Source organism: Furipterus horrens, unplaced genomic scaffold, assembly GCF_987537825.1.
Source record: "Furipterus horrens unplaced genomic scaffold, mFurHor1.1.pri manual_scaffold_15, whole genome shotgun sequence".
NCBI classification, from domain to species: Eukaryota; Metazoa; Chordata; class Mammalia; order Chiroptera; family Furipteridae; genus Furipterus; species Furipterus horrens.
In genome coordinates, this window is record NW_028327185.1 from 21,275,692 (window position 1) to 21,300,147 (window position 24,456).

General features: G+C 50.4%; 2 long non-coding RNA genes across 3 annotated transcripts; one reads left to right on the plus strand and one right to left on the minus strand.

The window, feature by feature from the left end:
* The first annotated feature begins 601 nt into the window (after positions 1–601).
* On the plus strand, positions 602–3,447 carry LOC149992506 (uncharacterized). Its single transcript, XR_016508299.1, has 2 exons — positions 602–951; positions 2,409–3,447. It is a non-coding gene; the product is annotated as an uncharacterized LOC149992506 (long non-coding RNA).
* A 2,209-nt stretch (positions 3,448–5,656) lies between these two features.
* Positions 5,657–7,063, minus strand: LOC149992507 (uncharacterized). Of its 2 annotated transcripts, none has more exons than XR_016508297.1 (2): positions 6,742–7,063; positions 5,657–6,605 (listed from the first exon to the last, which is right to left on the minus strand). It is a non-coding gene; the product is annotated as an uncharacterized LOC149992507 (long non-coding RNA). The 2 variants fall into 2 exon arrangements; XR_016508298.1 differs by having other exon boundaries at positions 6,709–7,063.
* Between the last annotated feature and the right edge of the window lie 17,393 nt (positions 7,064–24,456).

A 24,456-nucleotide genomic window follows, 5' to 3' on the forward strand; every position in this document is an offset into this window, starting at 1 on the left:
ACATCTCTTCTCAGCAGAGGGACATTGAGGGAAAGAATGAGGGCCCGAGAGGCACGTGGTCATAGCAGCACAGTGTAGCCTCAGGGAGTCCCTACCATCGGCTTGAGCACAGCTCCTGGGACGAGCGGAGCTTACTTCGCCTTACAGATGGCGGGACGCACGGCCGCCTCAGGCCACGTGGACTCCCTAGCAGCGGTGACGCAATGCTCACCTGGCGTCCACCCTCCCCTGGAGGAAGAAGCCTGTCAGCAGACCAGAAAACGACCTAGTCAGTCATGATGCTTAGTCATGGCCCAAATCTGGAGCATTTAATTCTGAAACTGGGGCTTTTATTGCAGCAGTGAGCACATTCACAGCACTTTAGAGGCAATAACTGTGGAGAGGCTGTCTTTTTTCTTTGTTTTGAAAGATAATGAGAAAAGTCTCTAATATTCAGCCAGAATGTATCCTTGCAACTGGTGTAGATTTTTAGTCAAGTGATATTGTATGTAATCAGGAAAAAGCAAACATGTACACTATCTACATCTCCTCATAACTGCTGGAGATAACATAAAACTGCAGGAAGTATCATGCAAAAAGAATAAAGCCGTCTGCTCCACCCGCGGCACACCGTCCCCTGCCTGTGCTGGGAACACCCTTCCGCAGATTAGGACGGCCTGGCTGCGAAACACACCTTGTCAGGGCTGGACCGGGCCGTTTCCTGAGCTGCTGGTCTCCTGAGCACCGGTGATGCATCTGCTGGAGTTTAGGTCAGATAGGTGAAACGATTCCAGAAAAAGGCACGAACTGGCATGGGCTGGGGGCATTTTATCCAGTCCACACACATGTAGTGGACATTACCTGTGTGCACATACCACGTGGAGGAGCTGTGGTCTCAGGAGCTCACAATCAAGTAGAGGTCTCCGAAGTGAAGGGGACAGCCCGCCTTGATTCTTTGGGAGAACTCTGATTGTAAGTAGGTGCTGTGATTAGGGGTAATGATGCCTTACTTCCAGGTGGGGACTCCTGCCCACTCCTGCCAGCTACAAATGTGTTTTCTGCACGCCCTGTACAATGGTTCACGGCAACCCAGTGCTGTCCTCCTGAGCTCAGCTTCTCCAAGGCAGCAGAGAGGTGGGCAGGAGGGGATCTCTAGGCATAATGAACCCAGAGAGAGTCACCCTGCCTCCAAGGGCACAAGCTACAGTTATATTTTAAACCATAGTTAGGTTATTTAAGGTGACTGTTGGATGAACTAAGTGAGATGCGGAAATTGGATCCAACTTAAAGGTAGGGAAGCCACTCTGCTCTGCAGCCCTCTGCAGACCAGCAGACGTGGGCTTCTGAGCTAAGGACTGGAGATCAATGGAGGTATGTCTGCTCTGTCCAGGTCAGCCTTGCTGCCAGTGTAGGCACACCCATCTGGGCACCAGACAGCGCTGGGGGCTGAGGCTTCGTGCCCAGCACAGGCCGGGGAAGCCCGAGAGCCCCTTCTCCAGAGACATAAGGCCCTGGAGTGGACGGGCAGGGAAGCCTGGGACCTCTACAGAGCAGAGAAGAACCAGGCAACTTCCCTTCGGAAGGAACCACCAACAACAAGAGTCCTCACATTGCGTGTGCTTTCCAAGTTCCAGAGCATCCTCATAGCAATGACCGCAAAGGAAGCAGGGACACATGCTCATGGGTACCGTTTCTGATGTTCAAAACCCAATCACCCAAACCATAAAGAGAAAACAAAAGCAGCCAGCCCCAGCTTTTCACTGCAGACCCAGCGCCAACAACTGTAACAATGAAGACAAGATAGACCGTCTGCCACCCTCAGTCTGGTCATTCCACTGTCAAAGGACAGTGTGGCAAGAGCAGTGGGAGCAGAACAGAAACAGAATGAACATGAGTGGCTAGGGGCAGCTCGGGCAGCGTGGGCCTGGGGCTCCGTCTTGCTTTTACAGTGACCCAGGCCTGGGGCCTCAGCTGATGGCAAGCGATGACAATCCAGCGGCCAGTGTTTCTGTCATTCTCACTGGTGAATAAACACAAGAACTGGTATATTTGTGCATATTTACATCTATAGGATCCATTGGGACTCACAAAAGTATTTAAATGCTCAACTGGTAATAACAACCGACCACCACAAAGTTAGAATTGCGTGGCAAACAGTAATTTCACATTTTAAATGAAAAAGCATTCTCCCTGTGCCTCTTGAGATGGCAGCGGGTGTGTGTGTGTTGAGAGTGCTGGGACAGGAAGGGACCCTGGGCTGGACTTCAAGCCACCAGCCATCCAGCCAGGTGCAGGTGGCTGGCAGTGCTGGGGCTAGAGGGCCTCTTGGGCCTCCTCGCTTTGCTCTCCTCTTTTCTCCATCTTGTCCCTTGCTGCTGGGTTCCTACACCTTCCTGGTTCCTGACCTCAACCTTTTCTCCCATTTTCAGGTCTCCTTCTGAAAAGCAGGCTTCTTTGTGTCCTTGAATCCTTCCTAGGACTCCGAGGATGGGATGCTGTCCCTGCTCCAGGCCACCGAGGAGAACAGCCCTGGGACCTAGGGGACCATCAGCAGCTCCTCCAGCAGGGCATCCTCCTTCACGTGGCGGGATAAGGAGCACCGCCCTCTGCCAGGCCACCCTTGGCCTGCTCCAGTGAGCCCCGAGCCTAGCAGGCAGAGATGGAGGGCACATGAATAGCCATAGATGTGACCTGGGACATCGTACTGTGACCTCTGCTCTGCAGAGATCCATGTAGACCAGAGAGAGCACCTGGTGGTCAGTGAAGGCCCCTCTGGAGAGGTGGCCTCCCCACTTGGACGGCAGGCGCCAACTCTTCAAGGTTGGGGGACAGTTGGTTCAAGGCCTCGGGTCAGGCGTGGCCCAAGTGTGAGGGAGGAGCAGGAGTGGTGTGGGGAAGGACGGGAACGTGGGAGCCTTTGGAATGGACGGGAAGCAGCGAGGGCTTGGTTCACCACCTGACTGTCGTGTGGAGAACGTACCTGGGGGGAACCCCAGGGAGGGGGAAGACTGACGAGGAGGCCCATCTGGGGTCCCAACAAGGGGGACGTTGCTGCCGTGCGGCCTGCAGCCCCAGGTTTGACGGTGCCCCACTCAGTCTGGGGTGTGGTTCCCCAAGGATCCTCATCACTGATCAGGCAGGGCTTCCCCCCACCACGTGGTGCTCCTACTGCAGAGCCTGATCTAACCCACTGTGACAGACACACTGTGCGGCAAAGCCACAGGCCCCGGAACCCGGCAGGCCAGGCTCAGGCCTTGCCTTGGCCACTTTCTAACTAAGGGGTTCTGGTCAAGTGGCTCAACTCCCTTGAGCCTCAGTTTCCTCATATGTGAAAACAAGGAGAGCCATTGCCTCCTAGGGCTCCGTGTGAACTAATTCGTTAACTCCCAGAGCACAGAGGCTGGCGCACAGTAGGTCAGCAGCACAGTCTTCAGTAGTTGTAGTAATAAAATGATATTCATTCAACAACTATGTATCAAGTGCTTCTTATATGCCCAGTCCTGTTCTAGGATGTGCCAGGGCACAAAATAAGCCCAAATTCCTGCCCTATGGAGCTTTCGTTCTAAAGGGAACACACACACACAAATAACCAATGTTTTAAAGAAAATTAATAGTTTGTTAAAAGATGACAATTGCAATAGAAAACATGGAGCAAAATAAAGGGGGAGAAGTACCTACCTCCAAGCAGGGTGGTCAGAGGTGTGCTTCTTGGTAAAGGTGACAGTTGAGCAAAGACTTCAAGGAGGTCATTTTTTTAAGTATAGTTTTTGATTATGCTGTTACAGTTAGTTGTCCCAGTATGTCTCCCTTTGCCCCCTCCACCCAGTACCTCCCTTCCCTCCAGAAATCCCCCCCCTTAGTTCATGTCCATGGGTCATGCATGTAAGTTCGTTGGCTTCTCCCTTTCCTATACTGTCCTTCACATCCCCCTGTCTACTTTGTACCTACCAGTTATGCACCTTTTCCCTATGTCTTGATCCCTGCACCTTTTCCCATTCTCCCCCTTCCCCATTCCAGCTGATAACCCTCCATATGATCTCCATATCTATGGTACATATTTAAGAAAAGGAAGATCAAAATTAGGAAGAGGAAAATGATAACAAACTCACAACTATCAACAAATGAGTCTAAAAAGCAAAAGCAAACCAAGCAAACAACCAGAACAGGAGCAGAACCACGAAGGTGATCGATTGAACGTGTGGGTCTCCGGCGGACCCGGCTGCAGGGGCGTGGGCAGAGGCCAGGCAGGAGGCTGGGGCAGTAATTCGGGGCAGGGATAATGATGGTTGGGGCAGCTGGCAGCCATGCAGTGGTAGCAAAATTAACAAAGCAACTTTATCCTACTTATTAGACATTATCTTCAAAGACAGACCTGGTCAGTGAGAGCCCTTCAGTCGTTACCGTCTTTAAATGGCCCAAAGCTTCCCTGAACCATAAGATCACTTCTCAGCATCCTGGACCTCAGTCCTGCCCACGCCCTGACCCCCCTGCCAGCTCCCCTCCTGCCTCTGACCCTTGTCTCCCTCAGCCCAGAGGCTCCCAGGACAGAACATGCAGTCAGACCCTCCTGTTTGACTCGGCCCAGTGGCGCCCACGCTGGGCACCGGCCATGAGGGCAGATCTCCCCAGGCTGGCCTCACAGGTAGGCAGCCTTCTGACCGAAGTCCGCAGGCTGGGTTCAGGGGCAGACAAGGATCAGGGAAGGGGCTCACTGATGAAGACGGAGGTGATCAAGGAGCAAGGTGCTTTTCCTTACGGATCCCTGGAGGGTGGGGCTGAAGAGCACTTGCAGGAATAATAATAAACGCAGCCACCGATGGAGGCCACCCTGGGCCCACACCAGGCAGGCGTGTGCGACCTCTGATCTCAGCACTATTGTAAGGTGCAGGGACTGTCCCCCCAATGAGGAATGAGGACGCTTGGCTTCAGAGAGCTTTTGAAACCTGTCAAGAGAACCACACACCCAGCATGCGGAGATGCCACTGCCTGCAGAGCCCATCATGGCAGGTGGAGCCTGCCCCCTCCCTGATGGCAGGGCGGTCAGACAGCCCATGCAGCTGGGACGGGCAGGGGTAGGCCCAAGGGACATGATGGCCTTTCCCAAGAGGATCAGGATAATAGGCTTGTCTCCGCCCTGCTGGACCATTGTCAGGAGAAGCCTGTGCGGCCACTTGTCCCGGCATCTGGCTTCTGCACTGTGATGATGGGTTCTTGAGTCATTCCCAGGTGTGTCTGTCTTTTCTGACTGCCTGTTTCTGTGCCCCAGCTCTGGGTTCTGTGCCCTGGTATCAACAGGGCTGACTCAGGCCCTGTCTGCCCACACGAGCCATTTTGAGCAGCAATGGCTGAAATACGGACGGAGTTGGTTAAAGACAAATAAGCTGCCTGGTCGACTCTCTTCCCCTCCCACCCTGTTCCAAATGCCTCCTCTCCTTCTCTAGGAGAGTCAGGTGCACCCCAACTCTCTAATGCGAGCCAGCCTGGGCTGGGGATAGTCCTTTCTCCACCAGGCCTGCCATCTCTGTCTTTACCTGACAAGTATTTTTGAACACCTGTTACATACCAGGCAGAAAGGAACAACCATCACCTGGTTCTCTGTGTCCCTTCTCTGTCATTCTGGGAAATGACAAGGGAAAGGAGTGAGTCTTAAAATTAAAAAAAAAAAAAAAAAAAGGTCTGTGATTACCCAAGAATTTACTTACTTAGCCCATTCACAGACACATGAACAAAGTACAGACTTCATTAGTAAAATTAACTGGATACAGAACAAGCAGGGCACGTTCACCAGGTCAGATCATCTCAATCCAGAAACCCTACTTTTTCGGAATCGGTATTAAAAGAGAAGAGAAAATAAACTACACACGTGCGTTTGCTTGGGAATACAGTAAATGCTTCTGATACAAAGCTTTATTCAACTTGCGTCTTCACTTCTGCTGCACTTGACCTTGCGTCTTGGAACATGCACTGCCCAAATTTCCCGGGTCCATGATATTTACACATTGGTGTGAGCCCTCTGAGCACTTCTGTTCAGTGTCACAAAGCGCTGTTGGCTGGCCCTTGGATGGGGAGATATGAGTGGGAAGGAGGCTTTGACGTGACCTTTTTGGAATATGTTAAATGTTGATAATATGAATAGATTGTTTATTTGAGGAACAAATAGATACAATTTTTTAAAAGCAAGAACAGGAAAAGCAAAGGCAAGAAATAACCTAGCTCTAGACCACGCCAACCAAGGACTGCCCAACAAGCCCACCACCCCAGGGACAGCCCCGCCACGTGTGGAATTGGGTGGCATTTACAAGTAGCATTTTCTATGGGGTTCAACTCTAAGAGTTGATGGGCACTTTATTGTGTTCCATTAGACACAGACAAGAACGTAAGGACAGTTAATCTTATAGGAAGGAAAAGCGGTGAAGAAGAGGTCGAGGGTTGACCTTGAACTATTGTTTGTATCCTCAGAGAATTTAGCAAGAGTAGAGCAGGAGGAGGGAGGCATGGGCCAGGCCATCCAGAACCATCCCTCCTCCAACTGGCCTCCCACGAATCAGCTCTGAATGCCCATCCTCGGCTCAGCCCGTTCAGCCATCCGTTGCTTTGGGCCTTGGCAGAGAAGGCAGGCAGGGAATCTAAAAACAAGAAAAGAAAGAAAAAGAACAGGATGAGAGGCGAGAGAAAGAAGTCAAGGGGAAGGTATAGACACACCTTGGGGGTTGGAAGTGCTAATCTCACCTGCCTGGCCCCCATCCACCCTTCTGACCCCACCTGAAGTCCAAGGGGGCTTTCAAAAGCCTGCAGGGTAACTCCTTAGCTTCCAAAGAAGAACCTCCTTGTAGCAGCAAACGGCAGAGGCTTCGGCTGGTTCCCAACCCTCCCTGGAGGGCCCCATCCCTTCAGCTCCTTCCACTGCTCAGTGAGAGAGTACAACCCATGGAGAGGAAAAAAGGATTCTGGGAGGGGGGAATCTCCCCGCAAAAAGAAAATCTCCTCTTCCCTTCTTCCGGGAACTGTCAGCTTCGAGGTGGCGTCACCCACGAGCTGCTTTCCATTTACAGATGAAAAGAGAGGGGAGAAAGGAGAGGGTGAGAGGCAGCGCAAATGTGAATTACTGGGTGATGCTGAGTGGCTCCCCTATTGAGCCCGTTGCCATGGCAACACACTCTGGCTCTGGACCACTTTGGGAGGGAGTGCAAAGAACTGCAGGGAAACATCACGAAAAACAGCAGCGTTTGGGCCTTGGCTTTCCGTGTCTCTGGAAGCGTTCTTTGCACAGATGCATTTTACCCCTGCCCCTGGCTCTCCCGGCACGTTCAGCAGTCATGGAGCGTGTCCTAAACTCTCACACTTTTCAGAGGGGCCGGCATTTTCCCATCTTCTTGTCTCCCCTCGCACCTTTCCATCACACAGGGTGCCTCTCTAAGCCTGTCTTCCCTAATAAAGCGGAGGCTGTTGCATGGCTGCTCCAGGTGTGCTTTGTTCAGCTTGGGACTTCGCTTCTGCTACACTTGACCTTGCATCTTGAAACATGCATTGCCCAAATTTCCTGGGCCTACCACATTTACACTTTAGTGTGAGTCTTCTGAGCACCTCTCTGTTCGGTGTCACTCCAGAGTGCGACCTGGGAGAAGGCGAGCTCTGCTTCTGCAAGGCCAGAGGCCTGGTGCCGTTTACAGTGGGGGCCAGCTCCCCGCAGCCACAAACCCCTCAGGGAATGTCCCCTCACTGATCTGTTAAGAAGTTGCCCATTTCCTTCTTGAATACCTCTAGGTATAGTTACCTCACTCCCCCAGGAGAAACTCCTTATTCAGTTATTCAGCAATTTTTTTCTGAAAAACTCTCAGGGTGCTTGCAGGCTTGTCCTCTTGTGCCACCAGACTCTCCTACGATACACTGAACACCTCATGAGTGCAAGGCACGCCCATTTTATTTAATTCTTGCATGAATTCCATTGGGGAATGTATTATTATCTCCACTTTACAGATGAAAAAGGTGAGGTGCAGAGACACACACCCAGAGCCACTCACGGAGCACATGGTTGAGCTGAGATTGCCCCCCCCCCCCGACCTGCCATGTCTGCCTCTCGGGGTGGTGAGGACGAGGCTGCCAGCCCTGGCTGCCCTCAGAGTGCAATTTCAGTGATGTGGGTTGGATGGAGTTCAATGTCACTGAGCAGACTATTGCCGTGGCAGTTACGCACCTTCTGCCACCTCCCTCTTGCTAAACAGAGCAACCGCAGGCACAGGCGGACGGAAGCATGGGAGGTGCGAACCCAGGCCTCTGTTTATGGTCCTGCCCGAGAAGCGGGGCCTAAGCAGGTGCTTCTTGACGGTTATTGCCCTGTTACAGCAGGTATCGGCATGTACAGCCGCAATGACACCACCACTAACTACCGTTTACTGAGTGTTTAAATACATCAGAACCCAACTTGGTTGATTTATAGTCATGATTTTATATCCCTGGCTCTAAAAGTTAAAGTGACCTGCCCAAGGTCCCGCAGGCAGGAAGTGGCAGGACTTCTGTCTGGCCCCCTGGTTACAAACCCATGCTCCTCTCAACACTGTGTGCTGCCTCCCTGAGCCATTGGTTCATGTGACATATTTATTGATGAGCCGCTGCGGCAAGCACTGCTCTGGGTGCTAGGTGTACCCGTGTGAATCACACAAAGATCCTGGGCCTCATGGGAAGTGAAGAAAACAAAAACCAGAGAAGGAGATGAGGGACCAGGAGGCTAGTGACACAGGCAAGGTCAACAGAGGTCAGGGTGGGCTCACTGAGCAGGTGAGAGCAGGGACAGCGCTGGGCGAGGCCCTGGGCCAAGGCCCTGTTGGGACAGAGCCCCGGACACAAAGGCCCTGCAGGGGCGGAGTGCCTGGCCGGCTGGGAGCGCAGTGAGGAGGCTGGTATGGCCAACATGGAGTGAAGTCACAGGTCAGGTTGGAGAGGCGGTGGAGGTGGGTGTGAGGAGCTGAGCAGGGTGCTGAGCAGGTGCAGTGCCACCTGCCTGCTGCGTCTCAAGAGTCACTCTGGCTGGCGTGTTGAGGGGAGAGCGTGGAGGCGAGAACACCTACTGGAGGCCCCTGCTGCGCTCCAGGGTAGGATGGTGGTGGCTTAGGGTGACAGCAGGGTAGTTGATGAGCAGTGGCCAGAGGTTGGACAGCTTTTGAGGAAGTTAAGTGGGATTTCCTGACAGTGCCAATGTCAAAGATGACGCCAAGTTTGGGACCTGAACAGCTGAAAGAAAGATGGTCCCTGCCGCTGAGAGGGGCAGGTGTGGGCGGGAGAGGCCCGAGTGGGAGGAGCTCAGGTTCAAACATGTTGCGTTTGAGGTGTTCATTAGCTTCATGGCGATGTCAAGTCCTGTGTATATATTTTGAGTATGAGAAATATTTTATTTTATTTTATCTTATCTTATTTTATTTTATTTGGTGGTCTGTCACGTTGATTGATTTGTAGATGTTGAATCATCCTTGTGTGCTTGGAATGAACCCCACTTGATTGTGAAGTATGATCCTTTTAATATATTGTTGTATTTGATTTGTATTTGTGTGAGGATTTTTGCATCTATGATCATCAGTAATATTGGCCTGTAATTTTCTTTTTTAATGTGTTGTCCTTGTGTGGTTTGGTATCAAGGTAATGTTGGCCTTGTGAGGTGAATTAGGAGGTATTCCTTCCTCTTCGACTTTTTGGAGGAAGTTTAGAAGGATTGGCACTAAATCTTCTTAGAATTCACCGGTGAAGCCATCTGGTTCTGGACTTTTGCTTTTGGGGGGGTTTTGATTACTCTTTTAAGTTCTTTACTAGGTTTTCCAATTCTTCATGATTTAGTCTAGAAAGGTTATCTATTTCTAGAGTGGCGGAAAAATATTTTAGAACATCTAAAAATAAATCTGATTGCAGGTTGTAAGCTTCATTCATCAGGGGAACAAAAACAGGTATCAAAGTCTGGTTTCCCATAAGACACCTGGCTGATTAAGTGCTCAATACAGTAGACATTCCCGGCCTAGGCAGGGGGCAGGAAAGAGGAGGGAAGTAGCCCAGAGCACGTGAGGAAGCTGTTCTAGGACTAGTAACTTTTGCTCTGGACTGTCAAGAGCTGGCTGAAAGTATTCAAAGAAACCTTATCTGAGGAGCAAAATGAATTTGAAATAAGTACCTTATCTGAATCGAGAATTCAAATGTATGTATAGATCTGGAAACAAAAGCCTGATTAACTTCACATCAGGTTAACAAAACTCTGGGACCTAAGAGTTGAGCAGAAGTTAACCAGAGGGCCAGAAGGAGCCTGACTGGTGATTCTTCCCTGAACTTGTGAGGCAGGAGCAGCAGAATTGTTCTTCTATCTGCTATGCTCCACACCAAATTTACTTTCAAATGTTACCAGATTTCTTGGGCAGTTACTCCAAGTCTCAAGAAAAGGACAAGATTGTCACCCAATGACGGGAGCCCTGAGTTAGAACAGTCGCTGCTCAGGGCGCCTGTCTTCCTGAGCCGGGGCGACCCCCTTGGCTTCGGCTGTGTCTCCCATCTGATGTGTGCAAACGAGGCTCCTCCATTCATTCAGTTCCCGGGGAATCACCAGCCAGCGAGGGCAGTGTCGTTCTGAGTATCAGGTCACCATGGAGATGTTGGGAGGAACCTGCCCAATCCCAGCCTGAGCAGAGTTCAGAGAGTCCCTCTAAAATGCTGAGGCAGAAGGGAGACTTGCATGTGAGAAGCAGGACTTGAAGTCTTGTTGGAGAAAACTGGGGCCTCGGTGTGAACCCGCTGCAGACACCTCGACACGCTCCCTGCTTCTGCCTCCTGGGCTCTGCTCTGTTGCAGCCTCTCATCACTGTGGGTAGCAGCGTTTAAGGTTAAACCTGGGGTCTGCGTGCACTGAGCTAAACCAAGACAGCCCAGGCCCTCGTGGGTGCTGGCAAGGGAACATGCAAGGACTTCCTCTTGGCGTCTCCACACACAATAGTGGTAGCTTCACTGTCACTGGAGATGACCGCCTTTGTCACCGTGAGCTGGCCGAGAACATGGAAGTGGGTGTGCAGGCTCCTGAGGAACCAGGGTGCACTGCTGACAGAGGTGACCGTGTCAGAACATGCACACACATATGCACGTGTGTATGTGCACACGCATACACCCACACACAAAATGTTCCACTTGAATGCAAAATGTCCACTGATATTACCCCCATTAGTTCCATTTTGGGGTGCCAATTAAAACAATTCCATTAGATAAACACTATATAAATATGCTTTACATACAATAATAACCGTCTGTTTCCTCACCAGATTCTAAGTTCCTTAAGGACAAGGATGGGGCCTTTCGATGTTATATTCACAGCCAGAGGCCCTCAGCTTGGTGCCCAATAAACATTAATTGACTGAATGAGGAAACCGAGGCACAGGTCTTGCCCTTGGGGTTGTTGTGAGATTGGGGTCCGGCAACAAGTTCAGAATTCCCATTCTGCCCGAGGGTGAGTGAAGGCCTGCATGCCGAGCTCTGCAGGACCCCTGGAGCTTTCTCTGAGCTCACTTCTCAGAAAGGGCCCAGGCGATAGGCGTCTCTGTCCCTGGGACCCAGGCCTCTGCCTGGAGGATGCAGCTTGTCGCCATGAAGGTGAGGCGCCCCCATCATCTGTTTGGAATGTCATGGCCGTTGCTGTCCCCTGCCCCGCTGGCTGCAGCATGAATGTCAGAGAAGAGGGGATGCTCGCTGCTGCCTCGCTGAATCACATGCTACTCATTCGGCGGAGGGTCATGCTTTGAAAATATCTCTAATTTTGTTTTCATAGCTTGTTAACCTTTTCCTTCCCAAAACAATGCCCGTGTTTGTTTTGGCTCCTTTCACGGGCTGAGGACGGGTCTGAGTTGGATGCACAAAAGCATTTTTCCCTTAATCTCATTACAAGGGCGCCCCAGTCTAGCATTCTTCCCAGGGCTCGCTTGCTGTGAAGTGATTTCCTCTTGGAATCAGTTCCTCTTTGTGAAGCCGGGAGAGCAAGTATGTTTGGTTTTGCCGGGAACAGGAGAGAAAGCCAAGACAAAGGCAACAAAAGAAAAAGAAAACGGGCGATGCTGTGATGTTCTGGGGAATTCTGGGATTACTGGACCCAACTGCGAATGTCTGCAGCATGGAGCAGTGAGACCCAAATTCTAACCCGAGTTAGGATGTCCCCCCAAGGCCTGTCGTCCACTGCTGTCTCTCATCTACCTGAAGTTTATGAGACTGTGTGAACCGAAGGGCTGGCCCATGTCTTCCCAGCTGGTATTTCTCAAGAGGCAGAGTATCTCATTTCATCCTTTCCTCCCTTGAATGCTGTCCACCTGTTTGCTTGGCCGTCCCGACTGGGCTCTCCCAGGCATGGGACGCTTCCCTCACGTTCCTTCTAGGCACTGTGGGCAACTTCATACGGAGTTGCTATTCTTAGGTTTTAATGTTCATCCTCAATCCTTGAAGGAATTTTAAGCTTAACCAGTGTTTTGTTAATTTTTCTGTCCTCCCTCACTACAATATTTCTTTTCCCTTTGAGTGGCTTCAAAGATTGCACCTGCAAATATAAAACTAAAACGAGGGACAGAGGATTCTGGAACATGAATGCGGACGGGAGGGGAAACCACCACCACCACCAAAACGAATCCGCCATAGCCTGAACCACCGACCAAGGACAAGGAAGACACGTTTTCCCTGCCGCATGAACTGTTTGCTCAGCGCATGCACCTGGCTGCATTCCCCCCCACCCCCACACCAACTACTGTACAATGTATCCAGCTCGCATATGTGCTATCCTATAGGACAGGAAGACCTGCCTTCCTCTTTCTTAGGCCCACATTTTTCTTTCCAAGTTAAATAGAGGAATGGAGCTACCGACCCCTCGAGCAGCGGGGCAGGCAGTGGTTAGAGCAGGCATCTTTCTGAGACTGAGCTCTGGCTCCTTCTCTCACTAGCAAGTTACTTCCTATCACCTTTGGCTGAGATTAATAACAGTACCTACCAGAGAGCGTCCTTTCTTCTCCCCTTAAGCATGAGTTTGGACAAGGACTGGAAGAGAAGAAACATACAGCTCAGCTTCTGCTCTTCAGTAGCTTAGAATCCAGGGAAACACAAATATAAAGGACGGAAGCCCGCAAACTCTTGATAGCACCTCCGTGGCCTCACACACTGTCTCCCACTGCCTCTTTATTACAGTTTCATGTGAAAATGTGTATGGTGAGGAAAGGATTCTGGGAGGCTTCAAGTCCTGGTCCTTTAGCAACTTATCAATCACCATTAGCCTGGGAGGCTCACAGCCCCGGCGCCTGTTTGCTAAAGAGGGATGACTCGCCCTGACTCCAACAGCAGTGCTGATGCTTCTCTGAATTCCGGGGCTAACGGGTCTTCCTACCCAGAGCAATTCTTCCCATCTTCCTGCTCAGGGTCCAAGGTGCTCGAAGCAAGGCTGCTGTGTTTACAGCAGGGGCGGGGGTGTCGGGGGGTGGGGAGAGAGACCCTGTTTTTCAAGCGATTGAAGGGTCACTTCTGTGCGTAAGATTTCACTTCTCTTTGATTCTCAGGCTTAGAACTTATGCAAATTGGTCCAGGAGAAAAGAACCAGAAAATTGCTAGTAGCGTCTTTCTCCGAGGCACGGGGCAGTGACAGACCAGCCTGGGTGCCGTAACTGACAAGAAGCTGACTCTTCTTTTAATAATCTTTTATGTTCCCAGCAATGACCAAGGGCGGTCGTTATTTGCTGAGTGCCTGGTTGCTGTTTAGGGGAATGATTAACGCATGTGCAGAAAATTTCACTGAGGAAAGATCTACTTCTAGAATCCCTCCACAACACGTGCAGATTTCAAGAGGAGAGGGAGCCAGACAGTTCTTCTGCTTGGGGCATCGGGACTGGGTGACAGGGTTAATGGGCCTAACGGAAGGCAGCTCTGCGGATTAAGGAAGGAGCAGGAGGCTCACAAATGGGCAGCAGTCGATGATTTATTCAACTGGTTCAGCAAACTGTCTTAGAGGACACGGGCACATGAGGGCGAACAAACTTTTTGGGAGATTCCAAATTCGTCAATGGGGTCTGGGAAATAGAACCCCAATGTGAGAGTGTCAGCCCCTCCACGTGGTTCTCAGATACTCTGTTTTACGGCAGTGGTTCCTCATGGTTGGTCATTGGCCCATTCTCCCCAGTTCCCGGTTATACAGGACTTACCTGAGGCAGAATGGTGGCTTAGGCCAGCTCCTCCTAGCTGTCCGCTCTTGAAGTCCTGTGTCTCCAGCTGGGCCTGGGTCGTAATACACAGCCTCCCGGCACCCAGCCCAGGCTGAGAGCTCACATCAGGCAGCAGACAGCAGCTTCAGGCCTGGGGGTCGAGGGGGCCAGTACGGACCGGCTGGCTGTGGTCCATACTCACACCCTTGCAGAAATGGCCTGGGGGTCCCTCCCAGTTCTTACTCCCTGACTATGGCCCTGAATGATGGAAAAGGACACCTGTCTACACTGGCAGAAAGCTTAGTAGCCACATTTTCAACCCCCTCTTGTTACAGAAGAAATAGCTGACTCCCATGTGTCCCTAGCGAAACTCTGGATTAGATCCCTATCTTGACTCTTCTAAGTTCTTCTCAGGCCATTCACAGGCCATCTGTGGGACAGGGTGGGAGAGACCACGAGAGCTGACCGACCTTGGCAGCTCTTGGCTTCTAGACACTTCTGTCCAGTAGAAACTTCCATCTTAGTCTTCAGTAGCAGGTGGTAGAAATTCATTTAAGAGATGCGGATTTGAGTCCTGGCTAATGAGCTAAGTTTCCTCTAGAGAGGTTCTTAATGCCTTTAGGTCTTGGTTATCTTCCCTTGGGCACTCTGGAATAATAGTGGTAATAATAATAATAATAATAATAATAATAGCAATGATACCTGGCTTGTTGAGCTGTCAGGATTACCATGAGTCTCTAAAGTCATAATGACTATGAGATAACTTGAAAAGCATAAAGCATGTGTAGTGTTATTGATGATAATAATTTCACTGCTTTTCTATCCCTTAAAAACAAACAAAGCAAATTCTGTCTCTATGACTTTCACAGAGAAAGGCTCTTTCTGACCTCTGGGCTGTTCGTGTCTCACATGCATGTGTCCCCCCACCCCCACCCCGCTGTGCATAAAGACCACAGTTATCACAAACTGGGCTGAGTCTGGTCACCTTCAGTGGGACCTAGCCAAGCCACTTACCCCCCTGAGCTTCAGCTGTCCCTGTCACGTTGATGTAATGACTCAGAGATGGAGAGGCTCGCCCACAGAGGGCAGATGCTAACCTATCACAGTAGAATCACCGTCACCCGCGGGTGTTTGATGGGCATGTGATATATGTTTGACCCTGCGCATGAGATCAAACGCAGCTTGGCATTCAAGGCCCTCTGTGGTCCAAGTCTGTCCTGCTGTCCCCGCCCCCATTGTCACATCGCTTGTCACTCTCTGCCTGTGCCTTAGACATTCACGAGCATGTTCTCTCTCCTCTAAAATAAATGCTTGGTAAATGCATGGGGAAATGTGTTGCCTTGGAATGATTGATTATGTTTATAGCTGCTGCCATAATTAGATTATGAGTCTTAACAGGCAGGGACCACGTCTCATCCACAAATAAAATTCAATTAACCGAGACATTTCAGAATCCAGTCTGACACAGCCATGGTGAGGTGTTTCAGGGGTGGGGACAAAGTAGATGGGATACATCCCTTCCCCTAAGCTCACAATCTAGTTGGAAAGTCAAGACAAACAAACAAATAAATAAAACATGGAGTAAACAACCCAAATGACCGTGAACAGCATTCGTGCGATGCACTGCTGCTCCGTAACGAACACACAGACCACGGTTACGCCGAGCATCAATGAGCCTCTATTGCGTACAGAAGGCTCTTCCATTTGACTCCATTCACACGACATTCGGCAGGAGGGAAAACTGAGCTATGATAATAGAAGTCAGATCAGTGGCTGCCTGGGCTGTCTGGTGGGAGTTGGAGGGGCTGAGGGCCAAGGGGCCCGTGGGCACTTTCTGGGGTGACGGGAATGTTTTATCCTGTTGGGGCAGGGTTATGTGTACACATTTGTCATCCAACTTCACAGGCTTCCATTCTGTGCCTTTTACTCGATGTAAATTCTCTTCCAATTAAATTGATTTAAAAATTAATAGAGAACTAAGTAGTACTTTAATCTTTTATCTGCGGATTCACTTTACGTGGTTTCAGTTACCAGCGGTCAACTGTGGTGCAAAAATATTGAATGGAAAATTCTAGAAATAAACAATTTGTAAGTTTTTTAAAAAAATCCTTAGCCAAGGACATTTTTTTTTTCATTCCTTTTAGAAAGAGAGAAAGGGAGAGGGGAAGGGAGAGAGAGAAACATTGATTGGTTGCCTCTTGCATGTGCCTGGACCCAGGGTTATACGCACCCAGACCAGGGATCAAGCCCTGACTGGGAATTGAACTTGCAACTTTAACAGTAAAGTTTAATTATATAGATGATAATTGTGTTGAGAGTTCAAAGGGGCACCTTCAGGCCATGTGGTCTTGAGAGCCCAGATTACAGAAGGACCTTGAGAATAATACGGGGAAGAAGGAAGACTGTACACCCCTCAGGGTATCTTGTGTTTCTTCTGTGTTGATCAGACCTAGAACCCCAGAAAGCACTTCGCAAATAATTTTTTAATAAATAGGTGAGTTTGGAAGAATGAGCTCTCTCACTATCTGTTTAGAAAGCATGGACACACATCCGGGGCCATGTGCATCCACGGGTCAGCGGACACTTGTATCTCTGTGCTTTGTCCAAGGTGCTCTCTGCCTGCAATGCCCTCCCCTCTGCACCTGGAGGAATCTCGCCCATTTCTCAAGAGAGGCTTCTCTTCCTCGCAGCCTTTAAGGACATTCCCTTCCGTCCTTCCAGGCAGGGTTCTCTCTCCCAAGGTCATGCTCCCATAATGGCTAATTCTTTCAGCTTCCCTCATACTCTCCTGTTGTACCATGGCTACTATTCTCTAAGGTGGCTGTAAACAATTCCTAACGAGGTGCTTGCCAAGTAACCATTTACTTTCCTAACTAAAGTTATGTCTTTAAATGTGCAAGGAACTACCACATATTCAGGGCCAGCTAAGGGCCAGTCTAGTTTCATAGCATTCTACCTTCTGCTGTCGGGCGGGACACTCAACCCTTTAACTGTCCATCTTGGCAGTGGGGCTGGACCCTGTGCATTCCTGACCCTCAGTCAGCCCAGTGACCTGAAAAGAGAGTTCTCTAGAAGGTTCCCTGGGTGCCCAGCAACATGAACCCAGAGGGCTGTGAACCGGCTGTCAGCATGCAGGTCTGCAAGTAGGACTTGGCACGTGGCTAAATTTCCAGGTGGTAAATCCTCCTGTCAATCATTCCTGGCTACCTTGGGGCAGGAGATCAGAAAAGGGGTGACTGCCCACAGAATCCGAGGGAGTCTAACAGTACAAGAACCTTAAATGATCATCTAGTCCAACAGATGGAGAGACGGTTTAAAAAGTGAAACAAGAGTCTTACTATGGGGACCTTAAAAAGGAACAGAGAAAGGAAGAACCCCCTTTGGCCTCCTCTAAACACAAGGGGTTGCAAGGAATAAAAAATCAATCAATCAAAGTCACCTGGAACCAAACCCATCAGTGAGGAAAGACATGCTATTTCTAGGTTTTTCAAAAGATATTAGTAACAGTGGGGGTGGGGAGACCCACATAGAAACTGCCCTTGATCAAGGCCTTTTGAAAGCAGATAAAGGTGTGTTTTGCTGCCTGGTGGCCTTGAGTCTTTCACTCGGTTCTGTCCAGCTGGGTTTAGAGATTGAGGTCTGGGAGCGTGATTGTGTGTTTGTTCCAACTGATACCAGAGTTGTTTGCTCTGAACAATGTGACTTTGTTCCTTTGTTGGCTGTGGCCGGAAGCATAGCTGTTGCTTAGGAAAGGAGCAAACATGTTAGGAGCTTGCGGAAAGTGAAATGAGGCTTTTGTATGTTGTGTGTTGATTGGTGCAAGTGCCGTGGTGCTGGCTGAGTGTGGCTCTCCAGGTGGAGACTCGGGGACCCTGGTGGCAAGAAGGGCACCACTGCCAATGACATGCTCTTTTCAGAGCTGCCCCAAGGCATGTGCACTGGCCCTGGGTTATTTCCAAGAAGACGCTCAGAGCAATTTATCAGAAGTCAGTAAAGAGAGACTCACATTATTTTAAAATCATTTGCAATTTCCTTCTTCCAGAAAAGGAGGTCCATTAGCAGCTGCTTTCTGAAGGGCAGGGAGGCCGCCAGCTGAGAGCCCTGGCTGGAGGCAGCCACAGCTGTGTGCCAGGCCCCACACTGAGCTCTGTCTTGGCCTCACCCAGATAAAGCACCCCAAGGCCTCCCTGAACGGGCTCGGGGTGGGCTGCAGCCCGCTCGCAAATCCCATCACAAGCACGTCCTCCCAAGTCCATGGTCAGTGACGTCATGGTACCAGCTTGAAATGGACCACGAGGGAAGTATTTACACCATGACAACTGACAAACACCATAAAAGCAGAAGTTTCTTTTTGTTCACTTTTCTGAGAGCTAGTAATCCAATATTTGCCAGCACACCACTAAATAGATATAGGAATATCCCCTCTTTACAGATGAGAAACTGTGGCCTTAAATTACTTGTCAACAGGGTCACACAGGTTTCTGGTCCAAGTTAGCCTTCTGCCAAGAACTCCTGCATTGTGCGTCTGGGTCCCAGGAGGACGCTTAGAAGAGGCTGGGGAGGTGGCAGGGGCAGAGTAGCAGAGGGGCCTTCTGAAAGGAGGCCCAATGGCTGCAGAGGCTGCCCTGAGAGCGTGGAGGAAAGGAGAAGCAAGGGCCCGAGGCTCCCTGGGGAGCTCGTCCACGGAGCCCACTCTCGGGGCCCTGCAAGGGGACGGGCGTGCTCAGAAGTGAGTCCGTCCTGACATCAGTCCACTGGCCTTGCTATGATGCTCAGGGACCAGCCCTCCTCACTTCTGACCTTTGCCCTTTCTCCTTCTGAACAAGAAACCAATATTCCACCCCAATAGCGCTCGTAGCTCTCTGGCTGTTCCTGGGATCACCAGTATCTCAGAAGGAACGAGGCTGAGGTGCAGTGTGCCCTCCACATTTGCAGACCTTTGTGCTGGCTGGGGCAGGGGGTGGCAGGGTGTCCGCTGTAGATGGTCCGAAGTCTGCCCAGAGAAGCCTCAGGGACCCAGACTATGTGGTATGATTTCAGGGTCACCTATGTGGACTTGGGACATTGGGGAGGGAGGGGAGTGAAGTTGAGGGTGACGAAAGAAAAACTCTGAGGTGTCCTAAATTAAATTACACTCCCCCGAGAGTGAGAGAAAGAGAGGAATCGTCTTCCAGTTAATAGCTAACAAAGACTGCTCACATTTCTGAGTGTTTGCTGGAGCTTTGAATCGACCTCCTGGCATCCATTAGTGACCCCCAGACCCCACTGCATCCTGCACGCACATGAATGTTCTACTGTTGCCTGTAACCAATCAAAAGTGATGACGATTTCTTCCTCAGACTGTGCACCTGTCCTAGAACTGCCCCCCTTCAGCTTCCTCCTGCTCCCATACCTGTAGCCAATGCGAATTCTTTCAGAACGACTTACACCTTCCTTCCCCAAATGTAAGGTATCAAAGCGCCGCCACCCACAGGACGGTAGGCATGCTGTCTCCTCCGTCCAGCCCTGCTGCTGCTGGTTTAGACCGCATGCCCCAGGACCCGGTGCTTTTCCAAGCCTACGGCTCAACAAACACTTCCTTTCAGAAAAGCTTTTGACTATGAAGGTTTTTTGTTTAACAAGGGAACTGAGGGGCATTGGCAGAACCTGTGTGTCTGAGAGGATGGAGGGGACCCCCTCAGCACTGCTGATCGTGTGGGAAGGGGGAGCTGCCCCCCATCTCTCTCCTGCATCTCCTTCATCTGCTCCTGCAGACGCTTCCCTGGCTCCCGCCTTCCCGGCTCGTCACAGCTCAAGCGTGGAGAGTGGCTGCTGAACTGATTGGCAAGTTTCAATTGCTTTTCCACCAGAGACCTCAGATCATCTCAGGGGCCACGTTGGATGCCCACAGCATACGTGTGTGGTATTTGCTTTCCAGGCAAAATGGGGCTCTAGAAACCCCAGATTTTTGATCATAGAGAAAAACCACTGCACTTCCAGCGAAGCCCGTGACAACTGCGCATGGCACGGAACCCCGGCGTGGCACCACATTGCCCTTGCGTGTGTAAATCAGAACAGTCACAGGCACCGTGGTAAGCTGCCGTGGGGGCATCAGCGAACTTTACAAGATAGTGGAGAGGGAGCAGTGACATTGCTGGGGGGTTTTCCCCTCCGTTCTTAACTTTCTAAATCTTCACTGGCTTTGTGGAATCGCCGCCCAGCATGGCAGTAAATGAGGTATGAAATGAAGCATCGCTTCCCCCCAGCCAGGCGGTGACTTTGCCATCATTGCTCCAATATTTATTATTTGGAGTGACGTTTGGGTTGACAATAGTCAAAAAAGTCCATCAATTAAAAAAAAAAATAAAAGACCAAAAAGAAAGGTGGGGAAGCAGAAAAGCAAGAAAGAGTTTTATAATAAGGAAGGACAGACTGGGTCTATGATACGAGACATTGGGTCGGCTGACTTCTCCCTAGTGTTTTTCACCCAAACACAGAGAAGAGGCCTCCCCAAGGCTGCACCCTCTCTGGGGGGCCCGCCCTTCTCTCCTGGCCCTGCCAGTCTCAGCAGGAGGCTTGTTTCACTTGGTGCAAACACATGCGTATCTGGTTGTATTCACTGTTTAACAAAAAATCACAAAGCTGTGCAACTATGCATCAGAATACAGGGAAAGCCATGGTGGTTCCCACCCCCTTTCCATGGTGCTGATCTTTCTGCGTTTGTTGTTAATGCCCACATAATTAGCCTCTTATTAGAGCTTCCATTCTGAAAGTATCTACATATAAAAGTGATCCCATTTTTGTCGATGTACAATGTCATCTCTTGTCCCCTCTTTATTTCTAGAAAGACTCTTGGAGCGGCAGTCTGAGCACAAATCCCAGTTTTGCTTTTTATTAGTTGTGTGACCTGAAAAAAGTTCACTTCCCTGTGCCTGAGTTTCTTCCATGTGGAAGCATATTGTAGAATATCATGTGTTTGCAGAAGCTGTTTATTTTTTAGGTGACTTCAAATACAGTGCTTTCTCCCTCATGCCGAGTGGGACCTTCATGAAGTCAAGAATCGTTTTGTGTATTTCTTGTACTGGTTGTAGGCTCTAGCACACTGTTGGGTGTTTTTTGATTGACGATCTGTTGCCCCAGCTTGGAAATAGTGGAAATTATTTCCCAAACTCTCCTTTTCCCCCCAAATCTCTTCTTCTTCTGTCGGTTTGGGTTTTAGCCGGGGTATTCTTATTAGCCAAACAGTTACTAGCATTACTAGAAACAACACCAACTATGCTCCTCGGTTCAACAAGAAAGAGCAATAGATCTAAATGACAAGCACCATGTACCAGAAGAGGCCCCCATTCATCTTTCTGTGTGTTCAATTTTGGGCAGATGTGATATCACTTTTCTTGTAAAACAAGCAGTGATTTTGTGTTCCACGTAATGGATGTATTCTATTTCTACATTTTGAATCAACATGGGCTTTCTGTGTGTTTACTATAATAGCTTTGTTTATCGATGCCTCTGATGTGAGGGAGTGCTGATACATAGGCTCTCGGTAGGGGGTGGGGGCGGAGCCTGCTTTGCAGCATTTGCTGATTTCCATGGAGAAAATGCTCTTGCCTTGGCCAATTTCAAGCTACCAGGGTAACATCACGAGCACTCACCCAAACAGCCCTTGCCTGCAGTGGGAGCCACTCCTGCGGGCTCCCCCACGCTAGCTGGTGCTATGCATGTGTTAGCAACCATTTTCACAACAGCCCCACAGGAAGACATTACGTTCTCATCCTGCTGATGCAGAAACAGATCTCAAAAATACTTTGCCCCAAAGTGCAGAGCTAGTGAGAGGTGACTTGGGGTTTGAAACGAGGCTCCATGACTCCCACCCCATTGTCTCCCTGGTATCCCACATCCCCTATCCCTACCATGCAGGAACAGTTGAAGCTGGTGTTCACCAGCCACAGGTCTGGCAGGCCTGGGTGGGCAGGATGCCGTGTGGGCAAAGATCCGTGCCGTCCAGGAACTCCAAACCCAAGCATGAGACACGGGTTTCTAACAGCCTGCAAGATGGGGCGGTGGGGTCAGATGGGCACATTGTCACCTCGTCTAGTGCAGACACATTTCCATGTGATGTAATCAACACAGCCACATGGTACCCGCAAGTGTCCCAGGGCACTCGGGGTGGTCAGTGTGTCCGGAGGAGGCTGGAGGAGGAGACTGTCCTCAAAGCGGTCAGTGGTTGAAAGGGACACACCAATCCCGCCCTTCCCGGAGCTGCTGGGCCAGCAAAGGATGTCAGCTTTCAGTGACCCTGCTGTGTGCCCAGAAGGCATCTTCAGCATCCCTGAGGGGGTGTCAAGTAAGCCTTGCAACCTGAGGGTTCTTTCTTCTGGTACCTCCAGGTCTGCCAATGTCTCCTTCTCTTGAAAACAAGGCAATAGTGTTCAACTCTTCTAGCCCCTGGGGGGTTGATGAATTGCTGTCTGTGAAGGCTGTAAACCCTTGGAAGACAAGGGCATGCAAATCCACCGTGCCTCTATTTCCTTCCTGAGACTAAAGAACTGCTTTCCACACTTACTGCTGTTTTAAAAGGGACCTGTGTTACAAAAAAGTTAATAATGACTAAAATAATAGAAACTTCTATTAGAAAGCACCTTTATTCTGAGGAGCTCAGAGTACTTCACAGACACAAGGAAAGCAGTCGACGGATAATTTACAGTGAAGAACATTGACTTGTGTTTCGTGAAGTTGTTCCGTGGTGCATAATGGTTCTGTTATTTTCACAAACCAACAGGCAAACATAATATGTATTTCTAGTTAAAACCAGGAACAAAAATGCCGAGTAGGAGGGAAGCATGGAAGCAGGGGGACTTGGGGTGAGCAAGGAGATCTGAGGGCCCCTCCCCGGTCATTTCTCTGGACAGTTCTGACCCGAGTGGCCCAGTGACAAAAGGCTGGATGGTAATGGGAAGGGACGGCTCACTGCTTTGTAGACCTTCCTCAGGGCTTCTCTCTGGATCCCTATAGAGCCCCTGGGTCATCCCAGTGGATCCTCAGAAGGTGATGAATCTGAGAACTGTACCCAGAACACCTCTCCTAAATGACAGTAGCCTCACCCTGCCTCAGGGGCTCTGCAGAGAGAATGCTGGGGTGCATTTCCGTGAGGGGTCAAAGAGAGAGAGGACAGAGATGACCCAAGCCAGGGGGTCCTGGTTTTAGCTGAGTCTAGAACGCCTGTGCCACTCAAATGAAAGCCCCTTCCCCTGGAAAATGCACGGGGCCCACTCCCAAACACTCAGGGGCTTGCTGGTCGCAGGTGAGGGACCCTCGCTCGCGAAGGAGCCTAAAGGAACAGGAACATCAATCGGTACCAGTATATTTGGCTCAGAGGGTTGTCAAGACCATTGCACATTTGTCTTCAGAGAAGAGAGAAATTAGAAGTTTAGAACCTCATTTATTTTTAAAGAAAAGGCCCCTTTCCTTTTCTGTTTAACTTCTGGAGACCTGAAGGCAGGGTACTCACAGACACTACTTGCTTCCCAAATCCACAGATTCTCCAAGGGTTGGAGATGCCTCTTCACCACAGGATGCAAATCTATTACTGGAGGTGAACCATTTGGGGAACAAAGGTCAAAAATCAGGGGGACAAGGTGAGTCCAAAGATGCTCTGGAAAAGCTCAGGTCTCAGATGCTCCAGGAATGTGAACCCTTAACAGCCCCGTAAGCTGTGGGCATCCAGGACACAGAACGTGTTTGCAACTCTGGGCAGTTCCACAGAAAATGCTACTTAAATCCTTGAGAAAGGCACGGGGTGGGGCAGAGGTGGACTGGGAAGAGAGAGGGGGCACTTGGAGGCCCCTGGCAGGTCCTATCTTACCCTGGCGACAAAAAAGAGGGAACAAAGGAAAGAGAAGCAAAGGCGCCTGGTGAGGATGGCAGGAAGGTGTGCGGCAGCCCTTTCTATCTGCCAGGAGGAGAAAGGAAGGGTCCGCACACCCACCCTGCACCCCTCGATGCTTCCCCGCCTCAGCGTGGGCACTGCCTGGGCAGCTGGGGCAGGTGCAGGAGCTTCCCCCAGGTGCCACCAGCACTGTCCCCTCAGGGGACTAAAATCCAGGGGCAGAAGAGGGACCGCCCAACCCAGCCTCTCATGCTTCTGTGGTTTCCGCGGGAACACTCCTGTCCCCGTGCACCCACGCACTCGGGCCTGAACGAGGCCCACCACCCACTCGCTTCTCCAGCGTGGCTCCTGGGTGGACAGTCCTTCAGAGTTTTGGTGCGGGTGGGAGACAAGCTTGCTGCGTGAGCTCAGCGCCCTGCCTGGCTCCGC